We start from the raw sequence: 7,897 nt of genomic DNA on the forward strand, positions 1-7,897 counted from the left end.
TTACACCGCTATATCCGCATGGGTGCGCGCGCCCACCGTTAAGGACATGCGCAGCAGAGAGAGCGGTCTCACTGTGGGAGTTGTAGTTTTTTTCAAGTGTTATCTTTTTGACCGTTAAATAGACATTTAAATGATCATTTAGGCGCACATTGAGGCAGTTACAGACATTAAAAAACCATAAACGTATGTTTATGTCTTATGTAGAATTAATAATAAAAGTACTATCAGTAAAATGAAGATATATACATATAACTATATGTCTATTATATAATAGTTATGTTATATATTCTATACACAAATCTTATTAAACACATCAATTTATGATAATAATGTAATAATATAAATAATATGATGTTATTTATATTACATTGCAAATAAACCAATAGTATACAATCAATACTCTAGTAATAATCATTCTACTACAAACAAAGGAATGTGTCATACAGTACGGTTATATGTACATTATGTGTATATTATAAATAACTACGTACACCTGTCTATAAGTTTAATAGAAGTGAAGCTTGTGTATATTTTGTGTCTGTGATGTTTTTATGAGAACTTATTCCGGATTTAAAAGGTAAAAGCATAAAAGGTGAAATAATGGAAACAGTGACTGTAGGAAGCAGGTCAAAACGAGCTCTGGTTACTCCACCAAACATCTTTCAGCATTTGAGATGTAAAATGAGCGTGGCTCTGATTGAACCCGCTCACGTTTCCCTTCAGCTCCGCGCTGAATCTGGGATTTGTTGATCCATTCCAGCGTTTCCTCGTCTCTCAGCAGCGCCCTGTGTTTCAGAGTAGAAATCACCAGGATCCATGCAGAGACACGAGGGATTGGGGGTAAAATGGTGCAGCGTTGGGCAGCAGATGGCTCGTCTCCAGCTCTCAGCTTCCCGGTCGGCTCTGCCAAATAGGAACAGGTGCTGGAGAAGAAGGAAGCGAGCTGTGGGCCTGGCGGCAGCAGGAGACCCCTGACCAGCTGGCAGGGAGAAAATGGAAAGACTTGGCAGTAGAGAAAAGAGAAAACCTGTATAATGTGGAGGAAACAGGCCAGCCGGCATGTGAGGCTGACAGAGGCCGGCCTGCTTTAAAGCCTTTTAGACAGAAACACTTCAGAGTGACTGAGAGCAGCTGCTTCACACGTTCACATCAAACCCGACGCTGCAGCACCAACATCCAGCCCGTTTCTACATCGTCAACATCCAAAAAAGCTTTTAAGATTAAATGAGAGTTACATGTTGTGACAGAAACAGCTTGTAAAGTGGCAGCAAAGAACCCATTTATTTACATCAACCACTTTCTATTATCAGAGAAAAAGTCGAGGATTATTACAAGAAACATTCAGGTTTCCTCTCTGGATTCTGCTGCAGTTAGCTTAGCTTAGCTTAGCTTAGCTTAGCTTAGCATAAAGCTGTAAGCTGCAGCCTGGCTGAGTCCACCAGCTTCTCTGAGGCTGCAGGTCCCATCAGCCCAGACTGAAGCGTTTCTGAGATGTTCTTTAATCGACCTGCTCATCACCGATCTGAGAATGACGAGTGTTTGTGAGCAGATCTGCTCTGACAGCAGCCCAGAGTTTGATCTCTGCAGGTTCCAGGGAAGCACAGAGCTGATGGATCAGCGGGAGGCTGCTGGAGCCGATCAGTCGGTCCAGAATCAAAGGCAGCGTCTCCCCCAGAGAGCTGATAAGTTATTGATCAGCAGCCGTGAAGAGATGTTGAACAGCAGCGATTACTGCACATGAGGGGAGATGACGCAGCGGCAACACAGAAAACACACAGTTCTAAAATCAGTGGAAAACACAGTGGAGTTCTGCACGGCAGGCCGGGTCCGGCTGGGACCCGGACTTTCATTTATTAGTGAATTGATTAATTAATTAATTAATCAATTCATTCATTCATCTTTTGCTTATTAATCAGTCTGTTGAGGGACACACCACCTTGTTGATACATCCTGATATTGATTCACTCACATAACTTGCTCCTCATACATGCGTTCACTCATTGATCCATGATCGTATTCACTTATTTAGTCCAATTCAATTTTATTTGTGTAGCGCAGCGTACAACACACGTTTTCACACAGCGCTTAACAAAGTAAGGTATAGACCTTACAAAATATTTATCTACTTCATTTTTGGCCTTTTTGTTTATGAAGTAATTTGCATATTGATTGATTCATCCATTCAATAATAATCCAGTCACTCACTGCCTCTCAGGCAGCAGACAGTAGAATCGAGTGTTTTCTGAATGGACTCTGGCTGCAGGTCTAATTAGTGTGATGTGATTAAATCATTGGATCTGCTCGTCGTTTATTTCATGTGTGGATGTTTCTAATGGGCTCAGACCTTCGTGTCCATTAGGCTTCGGCACACGCAGCCATAACGAGGTGGAATTAATTGACTGCTGTGGACGGTAATTAGTGCAGTGACAAATTAAAAGGAAGCAGAAACGATGTTTCTTAACGATCTGACAAACTGTCTCCATCCAGAAACATTCAAATGATGCGACTTCAGTGTAAGACAGAGATTTTCTGGCAGTTTCAGAGTAGAAATGGTCGTTTCTTCAGTGGACTTCTGCTGAGACAGGAAACACCTGAGAGCCTTCCAGTAAGAACAGACCTCCCAGCTCTGCTTCTTCATGGTTTTTGTCTTCTCATTTAAACTAAGAGTTTAAACCAGAGTTAGCTTTTAATCATCAGTCATCGGTTTCGTCCAAACCAACCGACACTGTTTCAGAAAACATCTAAAATACAGAACATTTCTTAAACATCAAAACAACGCTCACGTGCACCAACCTGCAACGTTTCATTTGATCCAAAGCTTTCCGGATGCGAACGTTTGTCTCGTCTGTTTCCCGGCGGTGACCTTCCTGGCGTCCAGAGGCTCATGGTCCTACGGCGCCCCCTGCAGGGCTCCCTAAGGAACACAATCCGTCACATGTGGAGCTGCTGCTTAAATCCATGACTCCCTTCTTTGCTCTGTAGGGTTGTGAGCTGGTCCACGGTTCCATGACAGTACAGAACCTGTGAGTTCCTCAAAGTTCTCGTTCCACCGCCTGACAGTGGTACTGGCCGGGTTAGCATCTTCCCCGGCTGGGCTAAGCCCCGCCTCCTTCCTGAGGTGTTGAGGCTTTAAACACGGTCCACTTAGATTCCATGTTCAGAGACCTTCTCCAGGATGCAGGAGAAGCTCTGCTGGAGTTAAAGACTCCTCGAACACATTTGGGTTCACCAGGTCTGATGATGCGTCTGCAGGTCCATCATCGACCTTTGGCCTCAGGTGTTCTGGTACCAGGAACACTTAAGAGCTCCAACATGCTGTTTGTTAGGACCAATCCATGACCAGCACACAATAACAGAACACCACTCTGGTTCTGATCAGGCCCTTCCTCCCAACCACCTCCTCCAGGTTTCTCCATCACCGTCCACAGAAGTGTTGAAGTCCTCTAGGAGAACTATGGAGTCTGCAGGAGGAACCTCTTCCAGAATCCAGCCAGAGACTCCAAGAAGGACCAGAACTCAGATCAGTCTCAGAGAGGTGAAGTTCTGGTTCTCCAGGTAGAACTCAAAGCGACACTCAGGGTTTGTTGTTGTTTTGCAGATTTATGCGTCCGACACTGAAGCTGTGTCTGAATCCCTCCCTATGCCTACATAGTGCTCTATATAGGGCGCACGCCATTTTGTAGGGTTGTTTGAATTCTCAGTGGGACATTTCATCCACTATATAGTCACTCCAAATATCCCACAATGCACCGTAAAAAGTAGCGCACAGCCGATGGTCACTAACCAGCAATATGGACCGTCATGCACTGAAAGGAAATGGAGATGAAGGAGAGCGCGGGAAAATTCACGTTTGTTTTGTTAAATGTTATTTTACTCGGACAGTGAACGGCGCTAAACTGCGGCGCTCGGTTGTGATTTGGACAAACTACAGCACTTTATTTAAACTGCTTTTAGTTAGTGGATCCTGAAGAAATGCTCTCATCTGGTGTGTACAGCAAAATGACAATAAACTGGGTTTAATTTGATTTCTTAGCTACGCAACAAACTGTTAATTTGTTGTGTTTGTACTACGCTGTTGCAGCACAAATCGCGGCTAGCGAGCGCCGTAATTAACAGCTCGAGTAGCGTCTGAAATGATACTTTGCCGAGGTGCTCACTACATAGTGATCACTACATAGCGATGTAGTGATCACTACATAGCGATGTAGTGATCACTATGTAGTGATCACTACATCACTATGTAGTTATATTATCATTATATAATGATCACTATGTAGGGAGCAGGGAGTGAGTGGGTGACTTCGGACACAGCCTGACACCGTTCTGGGTTTTACATGTGTTAACGCTGCTTCCTGCTTCCTACTTCCTGCTTCCTGCTTCCTGCTTCCTGCTCTGACGTCAGCTGGCTGTTGGTGTGAAGTGAAGGCTGGATGTTGTAGATGTTTGGATTCTGTCAGATCACTGATCGACTGGAAACGTCTGATCATGAATTCATCGTCACAATTAAAACAGTCTGTGGTTTAATGTGAAGCAGCTCAGAACCAGAGACCAGAGGAGCCAGTTGTTGGAGATACATTCAACATGGTGGAACATCTTTCGACATCATGCTGTGGTTCTGCCTGCAGAGAACTTCAACGTCTGATCTTGTTTCTGCTGGTTTGTTCTGAGGGAACTTCAGGCTGCTGTGTGTCTCTAGTGTGTATTCATGGATACTTCATCCTGACACCAGACTAACTTCTTCGTCTGCTGCAGAGATTCAGATCAACGAGGACCAAACCGTGTTTATCAGGTCAAACACCTTCTGAGCGCTGACCTGTACTTTATAATCAGTTACTCTTCTTTACTCGAGTACTCCACTAAATGTCCCTCGTTTCATGGGATGAACTCTCTGGTTCCTCGCTGAGTGTCTCCAGGTCGACATGAAGGTTGACTAGAACGTTTCCTGATGGTCTAACTTGGCGAGTTCTGCTCAGCTGTTCTGGAGCTCCTCTGTGGAAGCTGAGCTCCATGTTGCTGTCGGCAGAGTTCAGTCGTCGTGTTGCTCATAAAGTTAAATGTCGGCTCGTAGAATCTCGTTCATTCAGATCTTCTCAGCAGCAGCTTCAGGAGAACAGGCTGCCTTCCATCTCTGCTGTTATTTACTCCTGCTCCAGAACCGGGTCGCATTCAGAACCAGACTTGTGCTGTTTGTCTGAGTGGAGCAGCAGAACTTTCTGTTCTCAGAAAACTTCAGGTGTCTAAATCCTGATGAGGGCTGATGGAGTGTTTCAGTCTAAGATGGACCAGATGGACCAAATGGACCCGATGGACCGGGTCGGCCTGCAGTAGAACCAGCAGATTATTCTTGTGACTGCTGCTCCACTGTGACGTACAGGTAACACGTTTACACTGTTTATTTTCACATGTTCATGTTTTAGCTCCGTGTATTCAGTGTTTTATTTGAACCGTCATGATGCTGATCATCCTGACCAGAACTGTTCTGCTCCACGGAGCTCAGCGCTGCTGGTTCAGTTTCACAGTGTTTCTGATGTCAGAATGTTAAGCTCAGATTGGATTCACTTTTCCAACAGAACACATCACACGATGTTTGTTCGGCGGTCTGTGGGCCTCAGCGGCCCAAAGCCACCGTCAGAACCTCTCCAGGAATCAGTGGTTTTCTCTCTGACCTGGTTTCACTTCAGCAGCTGTTCAAATCGTCCAATATTCCATAAAAACATCCCAAAGCTGAAAACAGATTTACTTCCTCGCTGGAAAACTCCAAACTCTTGTTTTTATTCTTGTCTCGTCCATCAGATGGTGTCGAACTTTTCATGAAGAACATTTGTTCAGTTCGTACAACTTTGTGCATTTTTTGTCATCAGTACGTGAACTTTTGTCCTCTACAGTCTGTTTGCGTCGCGGTTTTTGTACATTTTATGTTGTTTTTTCAATTTTGTGCACTTTAAAAAAACAACTTTTCAAACATTTTATACAGTTTAGATTCTTTTGTTTTTACAGTTTAATGAACATTTTGTGTGCTTTTTAAAGTCATCCAGAATCAGATCTGTTGAATATTTCATGCTGATCAGCTCCTGACAGACATGAAGAAACTCAAACCAGACCTGTCCCGTCATCATCCTAAGAATCAGGAATGACGCACACACACCAGGTGATGCAGACGGACGGAGACGAGCTGGACGAAGCACAGAGATGGAGGCTGATGACCATTTTCATCGAAGTGTTTCTGTCGAGACGCTGCAGATCTACAACCTGGAGGAGAGAAATGAGAACCGGGATCAAGTCTGTCAGTGCAACAAGTTCTGTTTACAGCTGAAGCTCAGATCCTCCATCAGGGAAGCAGTCGGTGGACATACACCTCAGATCCAGGTGATCCAGGTGATCCAGGTGATCCAGGTGGTCCAGGTGATCCAGGTGATCCAGGTGATCCAGGTGGTCCAGGTGTTCCAGGTGATCCAGATCCAGGTGATCCAGGTGTTCCAGGTGATCCAGATCCAGGTGATCCAGGTGTTCCAGGTGATCCAGGTGTTCCAGGTGATCCAGGTGTTCCAGATCCAGGTGTTCCAGGTGTTCCAGGTGACCCTGCAGGTGACCCTCCGTCACTGAGCTGCTGTTAGTTTGAGTGAACACGTTACACACGTGTGTTGTTGTGTGTTGTTGTCACTGTGTGTCTGTCTGAGGCCATTCTGTGTTTTGTGTGTTTTTGTTTGTTTCTTCACTCACTGTGTTGTTTTGTGTGTCTTTGTGCTGGTGTTGTGTCTTTGTGTAGTTTGTGTGTCCCTCTCTTTGTGTTGTGGCTCCTTTGTGTCTCTTTGCAGCTGCTTCGTGTCTCTTTGTGGCTCCGGTTGTCCTTCTGCAGGTTTCTGTCTTTGTCCCTGTTCTGTGTGTGTGTGTGTGTGTGTGTGTGTGTGTGTGTGTGTGTGTGTGTCGCCTCAGCTCTCTGATCATGGTGTGTATCTTTGCAGTGGGTCGGTTGTTGTCTTGCTCTTGTAGGTCTGTGTGTGTCTGTGTGGTAACGAGGGGCTCCGCGGCTCTCCGGGCCTCTGCCAGCCTCCCAGCCGGCCCAGGGTTCAGGGCGGCGGGCTGCAGACGGACGGCTCCCCGCTGCGCCGTGATGATGCGCAGCAGCGGAGCGGCGGTGGGGGAAGGTCGGACCGAACCGCACCGCAACTTTACCGGAGCTTTGTGTCGATCAAGCCGGTAACAAGCGGAGCACAGAGCCGTGATGTCTGGTGGAGAGCTGCTGCACCGCTAGCTTCACGGCTAACCCCCCAAACAGTCGCCCCGCCGCCATTTTGTGTGTTTAGAGCGGCCGCGGCTGGAACTTGTTAACAGTTACATTCAAACACTAACTGCCATTTCAGCTGTTCATCAACTCTCCATCACGGCCGCTGCAGCCCCGCCCTCCCGCTGCCTCCCCGACGCTCATTGGCTCTCACGCCTTTCGCTCAGTGTTTGCAACTCCTCATTGGCTCAATCTTCCCGCCTCTTGCGAACGGATTGGACCAATCGCAGCCCGCCTGCTGTGGTTGGGGGCGGGCCGAGCATCAGAGATGGAGGCCAGAGTGACAGAAGGGAAGAAACAGAAGCTGATTTCTGGGAACAAACTCTCACGTTTCACCTCTTTGTGTTTAAAAAGCAGCAGCCGCGGGTCTGAGGCGAGGCTTCTGAGTCTCAGGCGACATCTGTGATGTTTTCTGGCCTCCTCCGTGTCCCAGCAGGCTGAGCTGAAAGCTGCTGCAGTGAAGCCGGAGCAGCTTCATGTTCACAGAGTTCAGTCTCAGGAAACAAGACTTGGTGAGAATACATCTAACTCCAAAGCAAGTGTGAATCAGAAGAGTTACTGGGACTCAGAAATCACTGCAGTTCGTCCTGATGGTTTGAGCTGCAGATTAAATGA

This window comes from Stegastes partitus, unplaced genomic scaffold, assembly GCF_000690725.1.
Source record: "Stegastes partitus isolate 25-593 unplaced genomic scaffold, Stegastes_partitus-1.0.2 Scaffold2379, whole genome shotgun sequence".
NCBI lineage: Eukaryota > Metazoa > Chordata > Actinopteri > Pomacentridae > Stegastes > Stegastes partitus.